The 15,628-nt window shown below is 44.2% G+C and overlaps 1 protein-coding gene and 1 pseudogene across 2 annotated transcripts in view; both read right to left on the bottom strand.

Annotated features, from left to right (window-relative positions):
* LOC134966159 (mpv17-like protein) overlaps positions 1–15,628 on the bottom strand; it is a 258,059-nt gene that overhangs the window by 74,111 nt on the left and 168,320 nt on the right. The window lies entirely within an intron of this gene.
* On the bottom strand, positions 12,575–12,692 carry LOC134968030 (5S ribosomal RNA; annotated as a pseudogene).

The following is a 15,628-nucleotide window of genomic DNA, read 5'->3' as shown; positions in this document are numbered from 1 at the left end:
AATCTAATCTACTGAAAGGATTCATTCGCCCCTCTACCTCCCCGGCTGGAGCTGGTTTCTTTTTCGTGAAGAAGAAGGACGGGGGGTTAAGACCATGTATTGATTATCGTGGCTTAAACGATATCACCGTTAAGAACAAATACCCTTTGCCGCTAATTACTGAGCTATTTTATAGGGTTCATGGAGCCCACGTCTTCACTAAGCTCGACTTAAGAGGAGTTTATAATCTGATACGTATCCGACGGGGGACGAATAGAAGACGGCCTTCAATACCAGGGACGGGCATTACAAATATCTGGTAATGGAATCAAATCCCCATAGAAAGGGGAAAAGGGAAAGAAACCAGATAAAATTTAAGGTGCACTCATCCAACTGATAAATCTTGATATGATTGTTATTGTGAAACATGTATATCCACAGCAGCAATATCAAATAAAGGCTTAAATGCTCAATAACCTAAATCGATGTAGAAGTTTATTTTATTATATATTTATATGGGACTTAATTGTCCTTTATTGAGAATAGAGCGAAATATTAAAATTCATAGAATAAGAGAAAAAGAATAGAAGGTGACAGAAATTGAACTATGTGTGAATAAAGATTTAAAAACAAAGCTAATGTGTTTTTCCCTTCATATGTTTTACTGTGTTTATTTCAATTGTGCACTCACATACATATGTTTGTGCAGCACTGTATCAGTGCTATATTCATATGAGATCTGCAATCTTCATATTCACTGGATCCTGTTATGCTGTGATAGAGGGAAATATGCTGTCTTCCTTTAGAGTCACAAACTGTTACATCAAATTGTAACCAAGTTTTTAGAAATGTGCAACAATAAATCTCCACTCCTGCCCTTAAGGCTGTAATTATGGTAACTTGATTCTAATGTTATGAATTGAGGAGTGAAACAATGTTGCTAAATATGTGACTTGTGCCTGAAATCCTAGAGTGTCATACAGTGCAAAAAATGCTGGTATGATATTATGTAAATTAACTAAGTGTTAGAGAGAACTAATGGGGATAAGCCTTGGTAAATAGTCTCACTGCCCTGTGTTCAAAGCTGTCTACTTTATAAATCTTAATAATCTCTGACACCAACTACTGCTATTAATAATGCATGAATAAATGTGCAGGAAAGATGGGTTTAGTATATCCCATATGATGTCAGTCCACAGTGTTCTACACCGTATGTATAAGTTGGTATTACGTATAAATTTAGCAGCAGTTGTTTCTGGTACTAAGCAATATTAAATTGTTTCCATGCAGGACATATTGATAGCACTTAAATATTGCTAACCGTGTTCAAATGAATTATAATCTGTATAGGTACCAGAGGATCGTGCCCCTGTTTATAGATTGACTGCAGTATATATACAATAGCACTAAATATCCGCTAAGCACAGAGACAGTATTATATGTGAGACATTTTAGAGAGAGATCATTTCATTTTATCCCATATCTGGCATTAACCCCCGTTGTCTCTCTTATTTGATATTAATGAAAGCTGACCCACAGCATATGGATAGAGTATCGGTAAATATGAATGCGTTCAAAGATTCCTCTATGACATGAGCAGGTTTGGCTCCTAATCACACACTATAGGTCTCGAATGTAGTGCCCTGAGGAAGCTCAATCGGAGTGAAATGCGCATAGGCTTTAGCAATGTGTTCCCGTATTAGTAACAATATTTAAAATGTGCAAATGGTGTACAACATACATTCGAGACCTATAGTGTGTGATTAGGAGCCAAACCTGCTCATGTCATAGAGGAATCTTTGAACGCATTCATATTTACCGATACTCTATCCATATGCTGTGGGTCAGCTTTCATTAATATCAAATAAGAGAGACAACGGGGGTTAATGCCAGATATGGGATAAAATGAAATGATCTCTCTCTAAAATTTCTCCCATATAATACTGTCTCTGTGCTTAGCGGATATTTAGTGCTATTGTATATATACTGCAGTCAATCTATAAACAGGGGCACGATCCTCTGGTACCTATACAGATTATAATTCATTTGAACACGGTTAGCAATATTTAAGTGCTATCAATATGTCCTGCATGGAAACAATTTAATATTGCTTAGTACCAAAAACAACTGCTGCTAAATTTATACGTAATACCAACTTATACATACGGTGTAGAACACTGTGGACTGACATCATATGGGATATACTAAACACATCTTTCCTGCACATTTATTCATGCATTATTAATAGCAGTAGTTGGTGTCAGAGATTATTAAGATTTATAAAGTAGACAGCTTTGAACACAGGGCAGTGAGACTATTTACCAAGGCTTATCCCCATTAGTTCTCTCTAACACTTAGTTTATTTATATAATATCATACCAGCATTTTTTGCATTGTATGACACTCTAGGATTTCAGGCACAAGTCACATATTTAGCAACATTGTTTCACTCCTCAATTCATAACATTAGAATCAAGTTACCATAATTACAGCCTTAAGGGCAGGAGTGGAGATTTATTGTTGCACATTTCTAAAAACTTGGTCACAATTTGATGTAACAGTTTGTGACTGTAAAGGAAGACAGCATATTTCCCTCTATCACAGCATAACAGGATCCAGTGAATATGAAGATTGCAGGTCTCATATGAATATAGCACTGATACAGTGCTGCACAAATATATGTATGTGAGTGCACAATTGAAATAAACACAGTAAAACATATGAAGGGAAAAACACATTAGCTTTGTTTTTAAATCTTTATTCACACATAGTTCAATTTCTGTCACCTTCTATTCTTTTTCTCTTATTCTATGAATTTTAATATTTTGCTCTATTCTCAATAAAGGACAATTAAGTCCAATATAAATATATAATAAAATAAACTTCTACATCGATTTAGGTTATTGAGCATTTAAGCCTTTATTTGATATTGCTGCTGTGGATATACATGTTTCACAATAACAATCATATCAAGATTTATCAGTTGGATGAGTGCACCTTAAATTTTATCTGGTTTCTTTCCCCTTTTCCCCTTTCTATGGGGATTTGATTCCATATCCTTGTTTAAACCAGTTGGTAGCACCTTTATGAGCCTTCAAATCTTTTCTCATATATATATTTAAATATATATATATATATATATATATATATATATATATATATATATATATATGCGAATCCCTAAAATAGGGTTTAATTAGATATGACAATAGGCACTCCAACATTGTGATTTACATTATAACTTACATATCTCGGTGCGGGTTACCCTCCAGATCTGGTGGAAGCTTCTTGCTTGACCAGTATTGGAACTTTTAAATATCTGGTAATGCCGTTTGGCTTCAGCAATGCCCCTGCCGTTTTTCAGGGATTTGTAAATGAAATCTTCTGAGATATGTTATACCAAAGCGTAGTGGTGTACTTGGATGACATTCTGATATTTTCTAAGAATCTTGCAGAGCACAGAGTACAGGTCAAAGAAGTACTTCTTCACTTACAAAGTGTTAGGGTCTCCTGCCCTGTGCTGCCACGTCGTCATGGCAACCGGGAGACAAGTGCTAGCGGAGTAACCTGAGCGCAGCTGATACTCCGGTTCGGGTCTTTTGCTGTGCAGTGGTTACAGGCTCTGTGCACGGCAGGGGATCCGGTGCTGGTTTTTGTGCTCACAGTCTGTGAGGTCTGAGTGGGGCGTGGACAGCACCTGCTTTATAAGGCCTCTTCTCAGGTTAAGCAGATGCTGCTGAATCTTTGTTGGTTAGTCATTTCCTGAAAGTTAGCCAGTACTGTGTAGCTTTGTATTTGTTGTTGCTTACTGCAAATAGGCCTGGGGATTTGGTACTACACTCTGCCAATCCAGACCTAGCAGTAAGACTGGAGTCAGTCGTTTAACCTGCTGGGGTTCTTTTGCTACTCTGTGAACTTAGCAGGTTTGCGGCTGTATTCTCAGACTGCCTGCCTAAATCCTGTCTCACTGTGCAAGGTGTTCAGGTATTCAGTTTAGTGGCAGTAAGCTGAACCTGTGCACTGCAAGTTAGGATTAGGATTGTGGAGACTCTCCTTGTGTCTATCATTCCATCTCTGACCAAGGAGTTTACTGCCACACCCGTTGGTAACCCTTTAGGGTTATGCTGTTGCCCTTAGCAACAGCATTTCGGGTTCTCTACGTATTAAAACACAACATCTTGCTTTTTTCATCTGAGCATTCCTAATAATAGGGAGACACCCAGTTTCTTAGCCTCTGGGCTTCTCTGTTCACTTTGTGTTTATTTTGTTACCCTATCATCTTCTGTGTACGTAATGTCATATTCCCCAGTCTGTCTGTGAGTTCATTTGTTTTGCATCCCTATCCGTTCAGACACCAGTACATTCCTGCAGGCACTGGTGTGCATAACAGTTCAGACACCAGTACATTCCTGCAGGCACTGGTGTGCATAACATATTCAGCAGCCTAATACTGCTGTTGAAATTTTGTGGGAATATGGAGCATACCCCTCAAAATACGTTGCAACAGGTGGTCGATCAGGTGCAGGTCCTGACTCGACAATTTAATGATTTGTTCATTAAAATGCACACCTCCCAGGCCGCTGGCAGAACTCCCGCAGCAGCAGCACCTTCAGGGGTTAAGGAGCCGAAAGTAAATCTCCCGGATCGTTTTTCTGGAGATCGCTCGCAGTTCTTTTGTTTCAAGGAGAGCTGCAAGCTGTACTTCTGGCTTAGGCCTCAGTCTTCAGGGTCGGAGATTCAGCGGGTGGGCATAGTGATTTCCTTGCTACAAGGAGACCCACAGGTCTCGGCATATGGGTTGCAGCCTGACTGTCCGTCGCTTAAAAGTGTTGATGCTTTTTTTACGGCACTGGGCATGTTGTATGATGACCCTGACAAGACGGCCTCAGCCGAGGCTCAGATTTCGATCCTTAAGCAAGGGCGAAGGCCAGTTGAGGTTTACTGTACGGAGTTTCGGAGGTTGGCCCATGATACCCAGTGGAATGACCCAGCCCTGAGACACCAGTACCGAATAGGTCTTTCTAACCAGATAAAAGACCAACTGGTACAATATCCCTTGCCTGATAGCTTGGATCAGCTCATGCAGTTATCCATCCGGGTGGATAGACGGCTGAGAGAGCGTAGGCTTGAAAGGGAGACCGAGGTTTCCTTCTTTCCCAAGGGAACCTCAGACTCTGAGGAATTTTCCGAGGAGCCTATGCAGATTGGGGCTACCCGCCTCTCCTCGCGTGAGAAGACGCGGAGGAGACAGCAGGGGTTGTGTTTGTACTGTGGGAATAAAGGTCATGTGGTAGTATCATGCCCAGAAAAGCCGGAAAACTTCAGGGCCTGAGGGTGATGGGAAATATCCTGTCAGGCCAGAAGTCAGAATTTCCCAAGAAGACTTTTATCATTCCGGTGACCTTGAAGATCCTCGGTCAAACTGTCAAGACTGAGGCCTTTGTGGACAGTGGGGCCGACGGGGTTTTTATGGACCGCCAATTCGCCCTGAAACACTCTGTTCCCTTAGTACCCTTGGCATCGGAAATTGAGATTTGTGGGTTAAACGGGGAACCATTATCCCAAGGTAAAATTACCTCTTGCACTAGCCAGATTTCTTTGTTTATTGGAGCCACACACTCTGAAAAATTGTCCTTTTATGTGACTGTCTGTACTTTTGCCCCATTGGTGTTGGGGTTACCCTGGTTAAGGGCCTACAATCCTCAATTTGACTGGGTCTCTGGGGAGATTCTTAGTTGGGGTACTGATTGTTTCAGGAGTTGCTTGAGCCTTCCAGTCAGGCTCTCGCAGCTAAGTTTGCCAGGATTGCCAGGGTGTTATGCAGATTTTGCGGACGTGTTCTCCAAAAAAGTTGCAGAGGTACTACCTCCCCATCGCCCCTATGACTGTGCCATTGATTTGTTGCCAAATGCTAAGCTTCCCAAGAGCAGGTTGTACTCCCTGTCACGTCCTGAGACTCAGGCTATGGCAGAGTACATTCAGGAGAACTTGGCTAAGGGATTTATCAGACCTTCACAGTCTCCAGTTGGGTCGGGGTTCTTCTTCGTGGGTAAAAAGGACGGTTCGTTGCGACCCTGCATCGACTTCAGGGAATTGAACCGTATCACGATTAAAAACTCATACCCACTGCCTCTCATTTCGGTCTTGTTTGACCAGCTTCGTACTGCCACCATTTTTTCTAAGATTGACCTACGCGGGGCGTACAATCTAATCCGAATAAAAGAGGGGGATGAATGGAAGACTGCCTTTAATACCCACTCAGGGCATTATGAATATTTGGTGATGCCTTTTGGGCTCTGTAATGCCCCGGCAGTCTTCCAGGATTTCATGAACGATGTACTCAGGGAATATTTGGATAGATTCTTAGTTGTATACTTAGATGACATCCTAATCTTCTCCCATTCCCTGGAGGAACATCGGAAGCATGTACGCTTAGTCCTCCAGAAACTCAGAGACCACCGGCTTGGGGCGAAGCTGGAGAAGTGCGAATTTGAAGTTCAGAAAATCGCATTTCTAGGATATATTATCTCCCCAGAAGGTTTCCAAATGGAGGGTTCCAAGGTGCAGGCAGTCCTGGATTGGGTGCAGCCCACTAGTTTGAAGGCGCTTCAGCGTTTCCTGGGCTTTGCAAATTTTTATAGACGATTTATCGCTGGATTTTCGTCTATAGTGGCGCCCTTGGTGGCACTCACTAAGAAAGGGGCGGATGTTGCTCACTGGTCTTGTGAGGCTAAAGCGGCTTTTGCCCGTCTCAAAAGGGCATTTGTCTCGGCCAAGGTGCTGCGACACCCAGATCCAGAGCGTCCTTTTGTGGTGGAGGTGGATGCCTCTGAGATGGGTATTGGGGCAGTGCTCTCTCAGATGGGAGTGTCTGATAATCGCCTTCATCCCTGTGCTTACTTTTCCCGTAAATTTTCGCCTGCCGAGATGAATTATGACGTGGGTAACCGGGAATTGTTGGCTATTAAGGATGCACTCGAGGAGTGGAGACACTGGCTTGAGGAGGCTAAGTTTGTGGTTTCAATTCTCACCGACCATAAGAATCTGGCATATTTAGAGTCAGCGAAGCGTCTCAATGCCAGGCAGGCACGATGGGCTTTGTTTTTTGCTCGCTTTAATTTTTTGATAACATATCGCCCTGGGTCAAAAAACATCAAGGCTGATGCGCTCTCGCGGAGTTTTGCTCCAATCCAGGAGACCACCGAGGAGCCGTTGCCCATTGTGTCCCCATCATGTATTAAAGTGGGCATTACCCAGGACCTCTTGTCATTAGTCCTTAGAGCACAGGAGCAGGCTCCTCCAGACCTTCCGGTAGGTCTTTTGTTTGTGCCTCCTAGGTTAAGACAGCGAGTGTTCCTGGAATTCCATGCCAAGAAGTCGGCACGTCACCCGGGTATTGCCAGAACTCGGGAGTTGCTATCTAGGGCGGTGTGGTGGCCCTCGGTGGCTAAGGATGTGGGTCAGTGGGTTCGGGCATGTGACATCTGTGCCCGAAATAAGACTCCTAGAGGGGTTCCTGTTGGCCCATTACATCCACTCTCTATCCCATCTAAGCCATGGACCCACATTTCAATGGATTTTGTGGTGGACTTGCCCAAATCCTCGGGGATGACAGCCATCTGGGTTGTCGTTGACAGGTTTTCGAAGATGGCGCACTTCGTTCCACTGGTTGGGCTGCCATCGGCCAGACGCCTGTCTGAATTATTTATGCTGCATGTTGTGCGTCTCCACGGGTTGCCACTTGATGTGGTCTCTGACCGCGGATCCCAGTTTGTGGCCAAATTCTGGAGGGCATTTTGTTCCGATCTCCAGATTTCTGTCAGCTTGTCGTCAGGCTACCATCCGCAGACTAATGGGCAGACTGAAAGGGTGAACCAGTCCTTGGAGCAGTTCCTCAGGTGTTATGTCTCCAAGTGTCAGACTGACTGGGTTGCTCATCTGTCCATGGCGGAGTTTGCCTATAACAACGCGGCTCACTCTGCTACAGGGATCTCTCCCTTCCTTTGTGTGTATGGGCATCATCCTAAGGCCAATTCTTTTGACCCCCTGGACTCCACGCCTGGTGGTTCCTCTGTGGTTTCTGTCCTTAGAGGTATTTGGAGGAAAGTGAAGAAAGCCCTTGTGTCTGTGTCATTAGTGACCAAAAGGGTTTTTGATAAGCGGAAAAGACCCTGCAGCTTCAAATTAGGAGACTTCGTCTGGTTGTCTACCAAGAATTTGAAGTTGAGACAGCCATCTCATAAGTTAGGCCCCCGGTTCATCGGCCCTTATAAGATCACCAGGGTAATCAATCTGGTGGCATTTCAGTTAGACCTGCCCCGTTCTTTGGGTATCAATAAAACATTTCATTGTTCCCTTTTAAAACGGGCGATTAGTAATCCTTCTTCCAGTGGAAGACCTTCTCCTCTTCTGATACGTGGCCAGAAGGAGTTTGTTGTTGAAAGGATTCTTGACTCCAAGATGGTTCGGGGTCGGCTGTCATTTTTGGTGCACTGGAAGGGGTATGGCCCGGAGGAGCGGTCGTGGGTGCGCAGTTGTGATCTTCATGCCCCCAGATTGATACGCTCTTTCTTCTCGCAGTTCCCCGATAAACCCGGTGGTAGGGGTTCTTTGACCCCTCGTCAGAGGGGGGGTACTGTTAGGGTCTCCTGCCCTGTGCTGCCACGTCGTCATGGCAACCGGGAGACAAGTGCTAGCGGAGTAACCTGAGCGCAGCTGATACTCCGGTTCGGGTCTTTTGCTGTGCAGTGGTTACAGGCTCTGTGCACGGCAGGGGATCCGGTGCTGGTTTTTGTGCTCACAGTCTGTGAGGTCTGAGTGGGGCGTGGACAGCACCTGCTTTATAAGGCCTCTTCTCAGGTTAAGCAGATGCTGCTGAATCTTTGTTGGTTAGTCAGTTCCTGAAAGTTAGCCAGTACTGTGTAGCTTTGTATTTGTTGTTGCTTACTGCAAATAGGCCTGGGGATTTGGTACTACACTCTGCCAATCCAGACCTAGCAGTAAGACTGGAGTCAGTCGTTTAACCTGCTGGGGTTCTTTTGCTACTCTGTGAACTTAGCAGGTTTGCGGCTGTATTCTCAGACTGCCTGCCTAAATCCTGTCTCACTGTGCAAGGTGTTCAGGTATTCAGTTTAGTGGCAGTAAGCTGAACCTGTGCACTGCAAGTTAGGATTAGGATTGTGGAGACTCTCCTTGTGTCTATCATTCCATCTCTGACCAAGGAGTTTACTGCCACACCCGTTGGTAACCCTTTAGGGTTTTGCTGTTGCCCTTAGCAACAGCATTTCGGGTTCTCTACGTATTAAAACACAACATCTTGCTTTTTTCATCTGAGCATTCCTAATAATAGGGAGACACCCAGTTTCTTAGCCTCTGGGCTTCTCTGTTCACTTTGTGTTTATTTTGTTACCCTATCACCTTCTGTGTACGTAATGTCATATTCCCCAGTCTGTCTGTGAGTTCATTTGTTTTGCATCCCTATCCGTTCAGACACCAGTACATTCCTGCAGGCACTGGTGTGCATAACAGTTCAGACACCAGTACATTCCTGCAGGCACTGGTGTGCATAACAGTTCAGACACCAGTACATTCCTGCAGGCACTGGTGTGCATAACACAAAGGAATCGTCTCTGCGGCAAGATTTCCAAATGTATCTTTGAGGTCCCTTTGATTCCGTTCCTCGGTTATGTCATCTCGGGTACGGAGCTTCACATGGATCCGGAGAAACTCACTGCCATTCGGGACTGGACTCAGCCTCTCTCCTTGAAAGCGGTACAAAGATTCCTGGCCTTTGCAAATTACTACCGGAAATTCATTAAGGGATTTTCTACCATCGTTGCACCCATTACTGCCCTAACCAAAAAGGGGTCTGACCCAAGTCTCTGGTCTTCCGAAGCTGTAGAAGCGTTTGCCCGGTTGAAATGTCTGCTCCGGTACTCCAACAACCGAATTTCTCAAAACCATTCTTCTTGAAAGTCGATGCTTCCTCAGTAGGCATCGGTGCCGTCCTTTCACAGTACTCTTCTGATGAGAAGTTACATCCATGTGGTTTCCATTCTCGTAAGTTCTCTCCTGCTGAACAAACTACACCATTGGAGATCAGGAATTTTTAGCAGTAAAATCTGCCCTAGAAGAATGGAGGTACTTATTGGAAGGTGCTAAACACCTAATTACTATTTACACCGATCACAAGAACTTGTTGTATATCAAGATGGCCCAGTGCTTGCATCCCCGTCAAGCTAGATGGGCGCTCATCTTCACTCTGTTCTCGTTCGTTATTAAGTACCGGGCCGGGACTCTTAACGCTAAGGCTGATGCTCTGTCTCGTTCTTTAACGGCCTCGGAAGAGGAGAATTCCTTTGAAAAGAGTTTAATTCTCAGTTCAGTCTCTATTTCCGCAGCTCCCACCTCTCTGGGTCCTCCTCCTGGGAGAATGTCTGTACCAGTTGAATTTCGACCAAAGTTACTGCAGTGGGCTCATATCTCCAAGTTTTCTGGTCATCCTGGAGTTCAAAAAATGTGTGAATTTCTACGAAGGTCATATTGGTGGGACACCATGAAGAAGGATATACAAGATTTTGTCAATTCATGTCCTCAATGTGCTCAGCACAAAACTCTTCGTCTGCCTCTTGCGGGGTTGCTTCGTCCACTGTCTATTCCTAAGAAACCCTGGACCCATATTTCTATGGACTTTATTACCGAATTACCTCTCTCCAAGGGTTACAATACCATCTGGGTGATTATTGACCGCTTTTCAAAAATGGCACATTTTGTTCCGTTGACCGGTTTACCAACGGCTCCCAAGTTGGCTTTACTATTTATTCATGAACACTTCCGCCTGCACGGGTTACCTCAGGAGATAGTCTCTGATCGAGGGGTACAGTTCACTGCAAGATTTTGGAGGGCTCTCTGCTCAGCCTTACAAATAAAACTCAAGTTCTCATCTGCTTACCATCCACAAACCAATGGGCAAACTGAACGTGTCAATCAAGATTTAGATACTTTTCTCCGCGTTTATCTCTCTCCCTCACAGGACGATTGGGTGGAACTGTTACCCTGGGCCGAGTTTGCCCATAATCATCTGTACCACTCTTCCACTAGTGAGTCCCCATTCTTCATTAATTACGGATTCTATCCACGAGTCCCAGAATTACCAATTTTTCCTTTGGAGGATGTTCCTGCTACAGCTTCCACTCTCCGGCACTTCAGTCAAATCTGGGGTAGGGTCATACTTGCCTACCTGACCCTCTCCATGAGGGAGAAAATGCTCTGTTCCTGGACTTTCCTGGTAATGTATGATTGCCATCACCTGTGGTGAAACACCTTTCTTATCAATTAACTAGCTCACCACAGGTGATGGCAATTATACATTACCAGGAAAGTCCAGGAACAGAGCATTTTCTCCATCATGGAGAGGGTCAGGTAGGCAAGTATGGGTAGGGTTCATGCTAATCTCAAGAAAATCTCTGGCCGCTACAAATTCTTTGCAGATAGAAAACGGCGAGCAGCTCCTCAATACAAAGTTGGTGACAGGGTATGGCTCTCTACCTGCAATCTTCGTTTAAGAGTACCCGCTATGAAGTTTGCTCCGAGGTTCATCGGTCCTTACCCCGTTTTGCAAGTCCTGAACCCTGTTGTCTGCAAATTGGGATTGCCTTCCCACTTTCGGGTACCAAATTCTTTCCATGTTTCTCTCCTTCGTCCCCTCATTTTAAATCAGTTTCATTCAGAGTCTCCTAGCCCAACCTCGGTAAAGACTGATGCCGGAACAGAATTTGAAATCAAAACTATTCTTGAGTCTCGTTATCTTAACAAGAATTTACAGTATCTGGTAGAATGGAAAGGTTGACAACAAAGGGAGAGCGACCTGGCACCGGTATAAATTGTAACAAAATAAGAGAGACCAAGGATTGGACAATTATTAGAGAGGAAGAACCATTCAATTGTAAATCCTGTTGGTGGTGCGCCCAGAGCTAGAAAGTACATGTACTTGAAAAATGGAGAGAAAGAAAGCTCTTGTGTGGGCGCACTCTTAAGAGAAGAAAGAAAAGATATTCTTCAGATATATATCTAAAAGATATTTAAAACATATGTTTATTTAACAATAAATTAAAAGGTTGATAGTATCCCACTGAGATCAAAAAGAACAAGATTTTTTTGTATTTTTATTAATTATATCAAATGAGGAAAAATATGCGAAAAAAAATAGGTAATGTTCTGGTCTGAATAGTCACATGCGACAGATTCGAAAGGTTGCAGACACCTGATAGTCTGACAGCCGTTTCTCCCGACCAGCACAGAAATTCTGTGTTAATAAGACCAAGCAGGAAGATCAAAATTAATGTCTTTGAGAGCCCACTAAGCGGGTCAATCCTGGACAGATTAATGGTCACCTGTTCATGTGGCACAATTTACCAACATCTCTTATACATTCCTGAGCGTATATTAGTAGACGTGAGAATAGGAAGGGAGAAGTAAGATGAAGCAATGAGGCAAAGGGAAAACCCAGATTGAATGGAGGATGGGGGAAGGGGAAGGAGTGAGTAGTGGCGATACTGCTGTTGGTGTCCACCCTTGAAATGAAGGGGAATATCCTTCTCTACAACACCAGGTATTCCCAGGGAGTCTCCTCTCAGGTACTGACCTGGCCCACCGCTGTTTGGCTTCCAAGATCGGACGAGATCGGGCATTAACAGCGGGGTATGATAGTAGAGAGGCTATCTACCAATGAGAGTGCACCTATGTTGGAAAGGTGAAGGGGTAAGATGATAGAAAAGTAGATGTGAGAGAAAACAGGAAAGAGTCTGATAGATATGTGGATCTGCTTTCCACGTTAGGCAAGGTGAGTCAGTCACTGTTGGTGACGTTGTGCACCCTGGATCGTGGATGAGAGTCCACTGAAAAGAGGGGGTGGGCCAGTGAGGATGGGAGAGGAAAGGGGGGGAGGGGAGAAAAAAGAAAAGAAAGAAAAGAAGGAAAGAGAGAGAGATAGAGATAAAGATTATCAGAAAGGAAAAAGTGTCTGATTATGAAAAACGATTATGGCATGAGGAACAGTGTCAGGTAAATTTGTGAATCACAATAAAGAAAATAGATATGTTTTAGTGCCACAATAAGGATAACAGATATTTTTGGCACATAGGCACTTATGAGTACAATGATATGGGTTAACTGTTATTGTGAGGGCAGGGCAAAAGGTCACCAATGAGTCAAATGATATCGATTCAAAAGCCAGTACAATGCACTACTCAGATGAGAATAGGTGACAGAATGTGCAGCAGGTTGGTTAACCTATGTACATGAGAATTAGTGAAGACAAAACCAGGGAAAAAGAAATCCCAAAAGTTATGATCACTAGTATACCTTTATACACATGTCACCATGAACATTTAACAGTTAATGTTTAATGTGCAGCAGGTTAGTTAGCCTATGGACTTGCTGATTGATTTAACAATTAATGTTAAAGTGCAGCAGGTTAATTAACCTATATGTTTGCGAATTATGTGCAGAAAGGGGGAAGTCCCAGAGGTTATACTCCCTAGTATATCTAATACATTGTATACATATCACCACACCAGTTTTAAATATAGAAAATGATACTCATAGTGTTATGGTGTCACAATTCAGGAGCTGGTGGTGACCAGAAAAATCTCCACTGAAGAATCTCCTGCTGGGATCCGTGGAAAACGCGTTTCGCCCGTTGGGCTTGTTCACTTCCGGGATCTCACATTAGCAATCTCAGTATGTGGTTTAAAAACCTTGTTAATTGGTATAGCAGCCAATTAGATTTATGCCTACTGATTAGCGGGGATGATATGAGTGTGGGCTGTGGGAGCGTATTGCCAGCGCTTCCTGGCCGGCGTCACCAGCACGTGAACAGGTCGGGTTCGATGGGGAAGCGGCGCTGGTGGACATGCGCGATGGAGAGAAACCCGTCGCCATGGCAACCCGGCGCACGGAGCGGCGCCATATTGGAAGAGGGCACGCCAGGGGCCGATATGAGAAATCGCCCTGTGATATTGATACCTGTGGTATGGAGAGCGGCACCATGTTAAGTGGTGTATTGGGTGGTGATGGATAGATATGTCATGTAAATACGAAATTAGCTATGTGTTTTGGTGCTCACTGATTAGTGTCCCGCCGGGGATGCGGACGGGTATTATCACTTATAGCAAAAGCTATGAGAAAAGAGAAGGGGAGCACATCATTAGATGAGCTGCTCTGGGCATGGAAATAGGACGAATAGGACGACAAGAACATGTGGTCCTTTGGGGTACACCTGGACCAAAAATATGGACTGTGTGAAATGAAATTATGGAGGTGGTATATAATGGTTAAAAACTTGGATTATGAAACCTGGATGTTGGTGGGTGGAAACGTAAGCGGCGCACTAGGGATCTGTGGGGGTTTGGAGGAAGAAGAAAAAGAAAAAGAAAAGGAAAAAGGGGGACATGGAAGAGGAAAAGCAGGAACGAGGAAGAAAAGAGGGACATGCCTGCGACCCTGTTGATGGGTTCACAGGAAGGTGATAAAGGACAGTGTGTCTGTGTTGCTGGGGGATAATGTGATGAGGAAAATATGCAGGGACAACCTGGGAAGGGAAAACAGAGGAAAAATCAATTAGAAGGGATGGTGAAAATGAAGAAGAGAAAGGATGAACTGGTGATGTGCTGATGATTGCAGCGGGGATGTTGAATTGAAGTGGGGGGGCAGTGAGTGATGTGTAGGCTAAATTAGGGGGTGACAGAGGAAAGGTGCATGGGGACCTGAGGGTGATATGGGGACTGGGAAATGAGAGATAAGGTGGGATGCCTCCTTAAGTGAGGAGGCATACGGTGTGGGGCAAGGGAAAAGAAAAGGGTGCGGATAGTGAAAAGGAGATAAAGTGGGGATGAACGTTATGTGCATTGTGTTTACGGATTCTATCCACGAGTCCCAGAATTACCAATTTTTCCTTCGGGGGATGTTCCTGCTACAGCTTCCACTCTCCGGCACTTCAGTCAAATCTGGGGTAGGGTCATACTTGCCTACCTGACCCTCTCCATGAGGGAGAAAATGCTCTGTTCCTGGACTTTCCTGGTAATGTATGATTGCCATCACCTGTGGTGAAACACCTTTCTTATCAATTAACTAGCTCACCACAGGTGATGGCAATTATACATTACCAGGAAAGTCCAGGAACAGAGCATTTTCTCCATCATGGAGAGGGTCAGGTAGGCAAGTATGGGTAGGGTTCATGCTAATCTCAAGAAAATCTCTGGCCGCTACAAATTCTTTGCAGATAGAAAACGGCGAGCAGCTCCTCAATACAAAGTTGGTGACAGGGTATGGCTCTCTACCTGCAATCTTCGTTTAAGAGTACCCGCTATGAAGTTTGCTCCGAGGTTCATCGGTCCTTACCCCGTTTTGCAAGTCCTGAACCCTGTTGTCTGCAAATTGGGATTGCCTTCCCACTTTCGGGTACCAAATTCTTTCCATGTTTCTCTCCTTCGTCCCCTCATTTTAAATCAGTTTCATTCAGAGTCTCCTAGCCCAACCTCAGTAAAGACTGATGCCGGAACAGAATTTGAAATCAAAACTATTCTTGAGTCTCGTTATCTTAACAAGAATTTACAGTATCTGGTAGAATGGAAAGGTTATGGTCCTGAGG

The sequence above is a fragment of the Pseudophryne corroboree genome, chromosome 10, assembly GCF_028390025.1.
Source record: "Pseudophryne corroboree isolate aPseCor3 chromosome 10, aPseCor3.hap2, whole genome shotgun sequence".
In the NCBI taxonomy this organism is placed as follows: Eukaryota; Metazoa; Chordata; class Amphibia; order Anura; family Myobatrachidae; genus Pseudophryne; species Pseudophryne corroboree.
Note: the sequence above shows the minus strand (reverse complement) of the source record. Positions and strands in the feature narration are given on the sequence as shown.